The following is an 8,042-nucleotide window of genomic DNA, read 5'->3' as shown; positions in this document are numbered from 1 at the left end:
ATTTGTTTCATTTCTACGGTTTTCCAGCAACCCGGAGTCTGGTAGAGACTAGTATTTAACTGTTGAAAGTGTGAAATAATGATGTAAATGTGGGGATATAGTGCAGTAGATGTCAATATCAGCAGCCAAATTATCCTGTTGTATTTCCACTTTTAATGCTTTAATGTTGCTTAGGTTGCCTTTAAATTGTCTACTTTGTGCTCTTTGGTGGGAAAAATTAAGTAATGGGTTGTTGTGTCACTAAAAAGACCCTTGGCCATACTCCCTAATGTTGGAGTCCTTTTTATCAGGGGCGTATATATATATTTCAAAATGTCCCATTGTTTCTGTTACTTTGTCATGTATCTATTAGGTGTGGGGACTTATGCATATAGACTGGTACAATACCATGTATTGCTGGACGAGTCCAAAAAAATTGACCAAAAAAGTCAGTGGAGTGAATTTTGGACCAATCAGAAAACGAGCTGTCTAGTATATATATCACCTTTTTTGACAGGCGTTCACATGTTTTGTGCCTTACTGGTAGTCTCCAAGCAGACCCTACGGCAGTGCCTTAGAAATAGTATCAAAGCTGGCCAGGGACTTAGTATAGCGGCTCCGGTGCCCGTTTGACTCCTTTTGGCCGACTATACTCCTTGGCCAGCTTTGATACTATCTCTAAGGCACCGTAGGGTCTGCTTGGAGACTACATTACTGGCCCAAGAGTTTATAAAAAATCATGCAGTTCTAAAAACTCAGTATAAGTTGAATGTGCTTCCAACAGAACATTTTGTTATAATTATTACATCATACTTTGTTGCTGTAAGCTGTTTTGTCTGCAATATTGTGTGTAGTATGCTGTTACGGATACTACTTAGTATAAATGTTTGAAATAGCTTTTAAAGAACTTTAAAAGTTCCACTTGTAATGTGCCAATGTAGGAGTGTTATTTGCAATAAATGAAATGTTTTTAAGTTCAAATTTAAGAAAGAAGCTACGGCTTATTTTACATCTTATCCTAGAGTTGAACTATGTTCTTGCTATTGTATTGTATTGTGTATTTGGATCTAGAAGTATGTACAGTGATATATATACTTATTCAGTAGATTTTATAATCTCTGGCAATATGTGAAGTATTTTCAGATTGTACAGTAAGGGATAGTTAGTGGTACAGCATAGTGGACCAAGGAAACCAAATAAAAAAGATGTGTTTTTCATTCTGACTATTTGCACTCTTCGATTGAAGTATTTACTCAGCATTTTGTGTGTTGCATGAATTCAGGGTTAGAAGTCTCAGTGTTACATATTATACAATATCTGTTGTTCATATTGTAACCTGGAGGTATCTTTGGAATGTGTTAGCATTCCTCAACTATGTAATCTTATAGAAGACGTAGTTTTTAGAAGAAAAAACTTCAGATGTATTTTATACGTGTTGTGTGTGGTCAAACCTTGCTGTATTGTCCAAAGCCTTCAATGAAGTTATAATTAGTAGGAAGAAGAAAATATTACTAACTGTAAATCAGCTTTTGTATTTCTCAAAAAAGTGCCAAACTAGCTACTAGTATTCACTTCAAAAGCAAGACTCAAATTCCAAATTAAAAATAATAGTTCTAAAAGAAAGATACTCAAATTGGTTATCATATTTCATCTTCTAGACTGATATATTGTTTCTTGTTTTAGAACTATGCTAGAGGTTGATATATGCATACAGAAAACTGATAGAAGTAATTTTAAGCTATGTTTGAGCAAATTTAAAGTAAGAGGTAGAGTTTTAGCAAATCTGAATTAGAACTAGGGTAGAGACTGAGTAGATCTGAATTAGAACTAGGGGTAGAGTTTGGGTAGATCTGAATTAGAACTAGGGGTAGAGTTTGGGTAGATCTGAATTAGAACTAGGGGTAGAGTTTGGGTAGATCTGAATTAGAACTAGGGGTACCGTAGAGTTTGGGTAGATCTGAATTAGAACTAGGGGTAGAGTTTGGGTAGATCTGAATTAGAACTAGGGGTAGAGTTTGGGTAGATCTGAATTAGAACTAGGGGTAGAGTTTGGGTAGATCTGAATTAGAACTAGGGGTAGAGTTTGGGTAGATCTGGAATAGCCGTTTTTGCTCAAATACTACCCTGCCCAATGGTTTGCTGATGACCATTGGAATAGAATTAGGAACATAACCACTTCATATTAAATTTTTGGAAGGGTGCCATAGAAATAGGAATTCTATATTAAACAAAAAACTACGTGTACACTATAGGAACCACATAATTAACACAACAAGCCGATTAACATTTGAGAACATAACTCTTTTAATGATGAAAAACAAAATATTATACATGTATTCAAAGAAAGTTGATATTGATATTTCCATAATCTTCTTCATCAGCTTCTTACAGGAAACTAAGTTCAGTTCATTACGCATATATATATATATATACACTCAGTAGCAGATATTGTACTTTACACATCAAATAAACTTCCATGAATCTTTATAGATTTGAACATCAGTATCTTGAACACAAAAAGTTAAATACCAGTAACTGCAAAAAAAGAAGAACTTGCTTGGGGCGCTGTTTCAAATTGTACAAGCGCTATTCAAGAATAGAGTTTATAACATTAAGATGTTTCTTACAATGAGTGAGACTTTCGAGCTACCATCTGCAAAGATACACCACCCACGAATCTAGGGTTTCTCATTCTGTTACATGCTTGTCCAGAGAGGATTTTTGTGCTGCTGAATAGTCACAGTGGTCACACTTGAAAGGTCTTGTGCGGGTTCTCAGATGTTTGACTAAGTCGGACTTGCGAGCTGTCCTGTACCCACATTCATCACACATGTAGGGTTTGATGTGAGTTTTCATATGTCGGGATAAGATAGACTTAGAAGCTGTCCTGTATCCGCACTCCCCACACATGTAGGATTTATCACCGGCGTGTTTTGCTACATGGTAGTTCAAAGCGGATTTCGTTGCTGCAGAATAGTCGCACTGGTCACATTTGTAAGGTTTCTCTCCTGTATGGGTTCTGACATGTTGGGATAAGTGGGACTTGCGAGCTGTCCTGTACCCACACTTCTCACACATGTAGGGTTTTTCTCCTGTGTGGGTTGTCATGTGTTGGGATAAGTAAGACTTCCTATTTGCCCTGTACCCACACTCCCCACACATGTAGGGTTTATCCCCTGTATGGGTTGTCATGTGTTTTGATAAGGTGGACTTGTCAGCTGACCTGTATCCACACTCCCCACATATGTAGGGTTTATCTCCTGTGTGAGTTTTCATATGTCGGGATAAGTTAGACTTAGAAACTGTCCTGTACCCGCACTCCCCACACATGTAGGGTTTGTCTTCTGTGTGAGTTGTCATGTGTTGGGATAAGTTAGACTTCCTATTTGCCCTGTATCCACACTCCCCACACATGTAGGGTTTTTCTCCCGTGTGTTTTGTTAGATGTTTGTCCAAATTGGATTTCTGTGCTGCAGAATAGTCACACTGGTCACACTTGAAGGGTTTTTCTCCTGTGTGGGTTCTCCTATGTCGGGATAAGGCACTCTTGCAAGCTGCCCGGTACCCACAGTCATCACAGATGTAGGGTTTCTCCCCAGTGTGAGTTCGAGGGCGTTCCATCTCCCTACAATGTGAAAAACAAACAAACGTAACAAAGATTAATATTTAGTTGGTAAGGAATTTGAAAATTTCAAGTATCTGGCTTGCTTCCATTACATTGTGAGTAATCTACAGACAAGAACCAATGATACGTTGATGCAGGTTAGACATCCCGATGTAATAAGATATGCCGAATAGTCGTCACTCAAGCAACAGAATATGAGGCAAGCAACGGTACGGTTTCCAACCCAAGTTACGGTCAGGCCCTCCCATACGAAAGCTACGTTTGTACGAAGTGTGTAGGCAGAGCTCGAGCAAACGCTGATGTTCGCGATGTGTGTACGGTACACACGCTAGTGTTTGAAGTGCACATGTGCGCGTGTGTGTGTGTGTGCGCGTGTGTGTATGTGTGCGCGCGTGTGTCTGTGCGTGCGTGTGTCTGTGCGTGCGTGTGTGCGTGTGTGTATGTGTGCGCGCGTGTGTGTACGTGCGTGTGTGTGCGTGCGCGCGTGTGTGTATGTGTGTGTCTATGTGTACGTGTGTCTGTGTGTGTGTATGTGTGTGCGCGTGTGTGTGTGTGTGTGTGATGCACACGCTGGTGTTTGAAGTGTGTGAGCAGTGTAAACGCGCGTGTTCGCGGTGTGTGGGTACTGCACACGCTGGTGTGTGAGCGGTGCACAGGCTGGTACACACGTGTTGCTATGGGTTTTCGTACAGACCTGAACCAATGGTATACATGAGCTAGAAATAGTTTATCAGTATAACTACACGCAAGACTGCATGTTGACATAAATTCTACATGTAATTTAAAAAAAATAATGTTAAACATATACATGTCATCTATATTTAACATCCCAAAAACAACAAATAGAATTCTATGCTTAAAATACTGCTCCATACTGCCGAAAACAAAGTTCGCTGATTTCGAATACCCGCATTTCCGCCCAATGTAGTAAACAGAGCTCGTCTGTAAAAGTAGCCAAGCGCTTCAGGCCGAACATAACAAATATGTTACTGATTGAAGCTAGAAAACAGACCACAGCAATTGATTTATGTGGATGCCATCATATATGCAGACTGCGAAAATAATGAGATAGGGCGATAAAAAAAAAGATGGATAAATTTTCAAAATAGACACAATAAACGTTGTAACAAGAACTGAGGTGACAAAAAAAATGGTACCACAGACAACAAATCATCCATTTCTGTATTCAAGAAGTGAACTGAGTGTAGTAAAAGTGACACTAGTGTGGTAGGCTGGTATCACTTATCAAGCCGGCAACTACACTCATGAAAGCCAGCAAGTTTTATTTCTACAACTACAGCTACCTCGCTAGTATCACTTAAACAATTACAATCTTTAGGATAGAAGAAGAACTTTATTGCACGACAACTGTAGAGGATACAGTGTTTGGCAACTTGTACATACAATACAACACAACAGATTTTCCCATTTTGGTACTTTCTCGTCATGTTGACCCTCTCCGAAGAAGAAACAATTTTTTTTCTGAAATCAGGCGAAACTAAATGAGCGCGTGGATGTCATCCATAAAATTTACTTGCTGTGGCCTTAATTGGAAAAATAGTACACCTTAATATTTTTGAATACGAATCCCTGAGAACATAAATGGCGTTCCGTACCGTGTCAATCGTTACCCAAATACTTAATGTTTTTACGCATTTTCGGTATCATTTTAAAGATCGCAATCGGCTATAAGGAATATGTTGCTATTTTTACTCTCACGACGTCTGCTTCTGGCCGCCATGTTTCGCAATTCGAGCTGATGTTTACCTCGACAATATCTGCCCTGTGGGAGACTTTGTGGCATCAATTAAACTTATATGGCAAGGGAAGCAAAGTTAAACGGGCCACGGGGTCGGGATTCTCCTGCATCCCGCGGCTGGTATGACTTGTTTTCTGATTAGCGTGTTTTACTACGATGTAAGCCGAGACTGTCAAATTTGTTGATATAAAATTGTATTTCAAAACATCAGAATTGCGTCTTATTTTCTCCCAATAACAACATGAAATTTATAGCATCATAGCGAGATCGACCGATATGTTGCGAGTGCCGCCAGGATTTCAAAAAGCCACGTTTGGACAAAAAATGGCGAATTACAAGCAAAAATACCGGGGAAAGATGGACAGAAAAACATAAACTTTCAATATGAGTGGGGTCCCTGGTTTAATTATATAGCCCCAATTTTCAAACAAATAATATATAATAGTATTGTCTTGAATAAGAATATGCCGGGTGGATTTTGAGGCTGACAAACTAAACGTAACGTCATCAGTCACTAGACTGTGTTTACACAATCTCTCGCTGGCTGGGGTTAATGACCCCCTCCTCCTAGGGCGGCGGCAATATTATAGGGCCGGCCGCTAGGAGCGCGATTTTAGTCAGGCTAATCAGTCACAAACCGTTTATACGGGAGATGAACGTAACTGAATGGAGTCATACCTCATGGGAATTTTTTTTTTTCAAATTTGGAAACAAATAGAAGCGACGTATCCTTCTCTTCTTCCTTTAGTGCCCATGATCATTATGTTGATCATAATGGCACAGTCTGTATTTAACGTCCTATCCGAGGGACGGCCCCAGCCGAAGCTAGGTACTCATTTTTTTCACCTGAGTCAAGTGAGGAAAGTGCCTTTCCCAAGGGCACAAGATCGGTGACACGGCAGTTGGATTCGAACCCGCAACCTCTCGGACACGGGCCGAATATTCTCCCAGTACGCCACGCGGTCCCAAGATACAAGTATCCGCGAACCAAGATACTAAATTGGAGTGGCCTTACAAATCAATTCATAAAGATCTTAACAGTGTCACTGACCAAGGATAGTCCATGCTACCTGAAACGTCTGCCCGTTTCCAAAATCGTTTCCTGCCCGTTGCTGGATTTTGGAAGATGTCTAAGAGTCTAGTAAATGACCTATGACTTGTAAGCGATAGATTTGCACGACTAACTCAGAAAATTGGCCAAAGCTACTCTCAGCGGTTAAGTCATGTTGAGGGACCCCCAGCAAAGTGGGTGTTGGCTCCCCTAGCAACGCATAGCAACCAATTTTGACCCCAATTTTCACAGATTTTCCCTATTGTTCACTAATTGCCCTCTCTCCACCTAGTGTGAAAACTTTTCAGGTGGGGTGCTGCTGGGCCAGGTGAGAAGGTACCTGGCACCCCGTGTAGTGTGAATGGTCACCACACAGGGCTGTCTGGATATCCAAGCTAGGATGTGTATTGAAACAAATTGAACTAGAAAGGCCACATTTTCAAAAAAAATTGCCGTATGTTTCCGAAGGGAAGAGAAAAATTGTCACAAAAAGAAGCGAAATAAAAGGCCATTGTCAAACTTGCAATGCCCTGTTCGCAATATGAAAGAGTTGTATGTATAAGATATAACGTTATGCTTAAGAAAACAATAATAGATAATAAACTTCCAAAGTGGGTCTATATAACCATTACAGAATAGCGATCTTTATAAATGTTCGTTATAATCTGTTTTAGCCTACATCACAGTACTTTTTCTGGCTGGCCACGGAAGAATATTTCCAAGGGTCTGCTTTTGTCAAAATTTTGTAAATATCATAAAATATCTTTCTTCTAGTTACAGTTATAGATATAGTCTCAACAGGATGTTGTAGATTGGTCTTAGCTGAATGCGTACATACCAAATTTGTACCGAAAAAATATTTCTGCGCGATGCGCAAGGTGTTTGAAGGTAGCAACATTGTCAAGTGCTTATTATATTAATATTGAGATATGCATAAGGTATATGTGAAATGAATATAGTCAGATTGCATCTAATCAATATTTAGGTTCAAAACATGTCAGCAATTCCAGACAAAAACATCAAGTAATCATTGTACAACGCATGAAAGTAAGGGCAGCAGTTAATTAGGCTGAAGGGCCAAAATATGACTTAGGGTTACTGAGTACCAAATAAAAATCACTCCACGAAGGCCTCCAGATAAAACACATTTCTACACAATAAACGAACAAACTACGCTCAACAACGCTATAGGAACCCGCCCTAGGGCGTAATGTAACGTAAGTTACCTGGTGTTGTAGTACTAGTAGGCCGGATTATGATGATATCGCCTCTTTGGGTGAACTGCGAAAAGCCTTGATCATGAGTGAACTGTACGTGTGAAAAATGGCGTCGTTTTGGTCTTTAGGTGCTGCGAAAGTGAACTAAATATTTATATGCAAATGTCCCTCGTTAGAACATTAAGGCACTGTTCCCTAATGAAATGAAGAAAGGCGACCTTTGATTGGACATCTAATTACTTGTAAGCCCTGCCTAGCATTTTAGCGTACTAGCTTTATTAAGATTATGGCAAAAATAAAGCCCTTGGAATATCCACATATGTTTTAGATTAGGTGCTTTTGTAGTGCATTTGCCTTTTAATAGTTTTTACTGTAGAATCTGGAATAAAGATAACCTCATGAGCAATTTCC

The 8,042-nt window shown here is 39.6% G+C and overlaps 1 long non-coding RNA gene across 1 annotated transcript; it reads right to left on the bottom strand.

Annotated features, from left to right (window-relative positions):
* Positions 1-3,435: 3,435 nt before the first annotated feature.
* On the bottom strand, positions 3,436-7,664 carry LOC118407401. The gene is made up of 3 exons (XR_004830144.1): positions 7,641-7,664; positions 4,259-4,261; positions 3,436-3,604 (listed from the first exon to the last, which is right to left on the bottom strand). It is a non-coding gene; the product is annotated as an uncharacterized LOC118407401 (long non-coding RNA).
* Positions 7,665-8,042: the final 378 nt, after the last annotated feature.

Source organism: Branchiostoma floridae, unplaced genomic scaffold (genome assembly GCF_000003815.2).
Source record: "Branchiostoma floridae strain S238N-H82 unplaced genomic scaffold, Bfl_VNyyK Sc7u5tJ_1336, whole genome shotgun sequence".
NCBI lineage: Eukaryota > Metazoa > Chordata > Leptocardii > Amphioxiformes > Branchiostomatidae > Branchiostoma > Branchiostoma floridae.
Note: the sequence above shows the minus strand (reverse complement) of the source record. Positions and strands in the feature narration are given on the sequence as shown.